Source organism: Hibiscus syriacus, unplaced genomic scaffold, assembly GCF_006381635.1.
Source record: "Hibiscus syriacus cultivar Baekdansim isolate YM2019G1 unplaced genomic scaffold, ASM638163v2 tig00111504_pilon, whole genome shotgun sequence".
Taxonomy (NCBI): domain Eukaryota; kingdom Viridiplantae; phylum Streptophyta; class Magnoliopsida; order Malvales; family Malvaceae; genus Hibiscus; species Hibiscus syriacus.
The window spans coordinates 700350-704219 of NW_024063107.1; the positions used below are offsets into that span (position 1 = coordinate 700350).

The 3870-nt window shown below is 37.1% G+C and overlaps 1 pseudogene; it reads left to right on the forward strand.

Moving 5' to 3' along the window:
- Positions 1–411: 411 nt before the first annotated feature.
- On the forward strand, positions 412–2933 carry LOC120164039 (annotated as a pseudogene).
- The last annotated feature ends 937 nt before the right edge of the window (positions 2934–3870 follow it).

The following is a 3870-nucleotide window of genomic DNA, read 5'->3' on the forward strand; positions in this document are numbered from 1 at the left end:
TATTGGATTTTGCAGAAACCTATTACGGGACAACTCTCCTAACTTAATTAGCTTCATTCACATTATCAAAATCTGAACCCTTAACCTTACTTAAGAGACCTTATACCTCATCCCATCTCACTCCGTCCTTGTTTCAATTTCGGTAATAAGAAAACACATCATAAAAGTATGTGAATCAAATCATGTCAAATTAAAATATAGACTTATATTTCAAATTTCAAAATAATGGAGGGACCAAATCCAAAATTTATCCTTTAACACTATATTGTTTCTTTGTTCATATTATAACGGCGTTATCAGCCGTCACCTTGGTGTTATATATATATAAGCATCCCCCTTGCTCTCTATTCAATGCTCTCATTATTCAACGTTTTCTAGTTTTGAACATCTCTTTCCCTCCCACTCTTTCCTTCTCCTTTATCTTTTTTAAAACTCATCTCTTTGACTTCCTAAGCTTATTTTAATGGTCGCGTGAAGCAAAAGCTTGGAATATCGGTGTTTTTGTGTTACTAGAGACGATAAAAGGACCCGAACTTTGCGTAAAATTCCAGTTTCCTGCTCTGGTTTTTCTCGGGAAATGGGGAAGAAGGATCAGTCGGCGGAAGAGAAAATGAACCAAAGAGTTCAAACCGTTCTTCAACTCGTTAAGAAACAGTCGCCTCCATTAACACCCAAACAGGTAAACTCTCGTTTTCACCAGATTTTCAGCCGTTCCCCGTCGAAATAAGATGATTAAAACGATGGGTTCCTCTGAGTTTCGTTAAAAAAAAGTGCTTTTGATTCACGGAAACAGGAGAAATTCTGCAGTGATGGTTGCGTTTTGAGGTTTCTAAGAGCAAAAGGTGATAATGTGAAGAAAGCTGCTAAGCATTTACGAGCTTGTCTTGCTTGGAGAGAGAGTATCGGCACTGGTACGAGATTACTGGCACTTGGAGTCCATTAAAGTGAGCTAAAAACGATATTAAAATCACTAATTATGTTAATTATTCAAAGGTTTTTTTTCTTTTTATTGCTGGAAAAAAATGCAGAAAATTTGATAGCAGATGAGTTCTCGACGGAGATAGCCGAGGGAGTTGCATATACAGCCGGACACGATGAAGAGTCCAGGCCTGTCATGGTAATTTTCCCTTTTTTAATAAATGTAGATTGTATAATAAAAACTGAATCTTTTATCATTTTCCCTACAGGTCTTGAGGATGAAACAAGATTAACCCAAGTTCCACTCTCAAAAGATGTGAGTTTTACATTATTAATATAACTAGTTTTATTTCAACCCATCGTATAATCGAAATTTATTTACTTTTTGTTTCGTCTTGGTACCTTAGGTTTATTCGTCTACTGATTTTTACATTGGAGGTTTCCATATCTACCATGCCCAAAAACGTCGAACAATTCGTTCTTCTATTCGATGCAAGTACGCTTCCACTCGAGATCATTCGATATTCGAAATCATATTAACATTTTCATTTTTTTATTATTTTTTCTATCAAAATTTAAACTGTAGACATTACTTAATCGACGAATGATTTTTTCGGGTTCTTTGTGGTCCTATAACGCTATAAATGTGGGAGAGTGGGGGGAAAAGAACCAAAACTAGTAAAAACCCATGTTGGGCATCACCGGCAGGTTCTGAGACAACCTCAGATAATGTCCGGAGTGCCCCTTCAAATGTCGCACTCGAATCTCAGTTTATTCACGAGATTACTAGGGTATTATAGGGAATTGAACAGTGTTTAAGACAATTGGTCAATTTTCTAACAGTAAAGAGCGACTTTTAAAATGTTTATTTTTTCTCCCTTAATCCCTACGAAATGATAATCTTTAACTTATTATCCTCTGAAAAAGTCAGAGTAAATTGAAACTTATTGGATTATAATATATGGTTTTGGCCACAGGCTTTTTCAGATCGGCATCTGCTTTCATGAACCTGTTGCTGGCTGCATTGAAAATTGTGGGCGAGTACTACCCTGGACGACTTTACAAGGCCTTTGTCATCGACCCTCCTTCCTTGTTTTCGTATCTTTGGAAGGTTAGAGGGACTAAAATCCAAATTTCACCATTTTTATTTGAAGGACTAAAGCTTACATTTTACATTCTTATTAATTTGCAGGGTGTCCGTCCTTTCCTGGAGTTATCGACGGCGACGATGGTGGTTTCATCTCTAGACTACGAAGAATCACTGGAGTTCAACGATTTCACGGCATACCCGAGAGCGTCATCTCTACGGTTCGATCCATTGTCGATCATATCAACGGCCAAGATTGGCTCTTGCTCCTCGTCCCGTTTCTCCTTCACCGTCTCCCACCATTACGACTCTCTCAAACCCTGGCACCTCACCTTGACGTCCGACACGTCATCGTCTAAAGTCGGCCCCACCGCCAGCCTCTCTCCGCTGGGCCCGGCTCTGACCTCGCCGCTCAACGCCCGGTCACTCTCGTTCGCATCGCCGGCCGCCAGAACGTCGCGCGGCAACATCAGCATGAGAAAGAGCTTGTTCCCGTCCACGCCCTTGCCGCAGCGTAGCAAAGCCTTCGAGCCCGTCAAGGTCGCGCTTCCGCGGACCCCACGGCCTTCGTTCCTCCAATCGCCGGCGATGTTCTTCCGACGGGACCTCCACGTCAGCAGCAAGGCGGAGAGGTCCCGTGAATCGTTCTTGCCGTTTTTGAAATTCCACCGGAGGCAGTACGATGAGATGATTTATCGGTCGATGATGAGGCCACCATTAGGTGGCTTGATCTCCATCGTTAAACGTCGCCACATGTCCGTATCTCATCGGTTCTAGACCAAAAGGGTTAAAGAGAAGAGTGAATAGTGCTATTATATGTTACATTGACTAGAAAGTGTTTTAAATAACACTACTAATTTACTAATAATTCGATTAATTATTTGTTTACTTTATGTTTATTGTAATGGCCGTGTGATTATAAAATTAATGGTCAAATTATGATTTTAATCCTTTTATTATATTTAAATATTAAATTTAATCCTATAATTTATTTTAACATAATCTACTTACATAGTCAAACTTATTAATATTGTTAAATTGTTATAGTTAAAAGCATCTTTTTAGCAATGTTTTTAAAATCAGACCGGACCTTGAACCGGTGAAGGTACTGGTTCACTGGTTCAACTGGCTTCAACCGCGATTCAATCGGATTTTATATAAAATAATATTTTTTTAAAAATTTTACATAATATTCAAAGCAATATTAATATACATATAACACTTTTTTTAAGTTTACAATATTAAAATGTATAAAAATATCACAAGTCATAACATATATAAGTTAAAAAACATAAAATCAAGTTAAACAAAATGATTCAAATCAACTATAACATAATATTTAAGGTAAAACATATTAAATATTAAATAAAATTATATAACTATAATCAAAAAACAATTTGGGGCTGAAAAAAAATCATAACAAACGATGTCGTTTGGTTTATTTTAAAAAAAAAACAATCCCACATGGCTAAGAAACATATAAGAGCATCCTAAAAGTCTAAAGAGTAAAAATATGAAAACAAAACAATCTCATGTGGCTAAGAAACATAGAAGAACATCTCAACTGACTTCTATAAATACTAGAGGAAATTTGTCATTCAAAATCATTGAGCATTTTGCTGAGCACAAAGTGAACTATTATTTCTCTTCAATTGAGCTCGAATTTCACGCTTCAATCGAGCTTCTAAATTTTTTTTGAGTTCGAGTCTTTTTTAGTTCAAGTTTCAATATTACATTTCGAGTTCGAGTTGAACTTGATAATTTTTAGCTCGTGAGTTTTTGAGTCGAGTTGAGCTTACTTTTAAAGTTTTCGAGTTCGAGTCGAGCTTAGCAGTACTCGAGTTCGACTCGGCTCGTTTAACAAA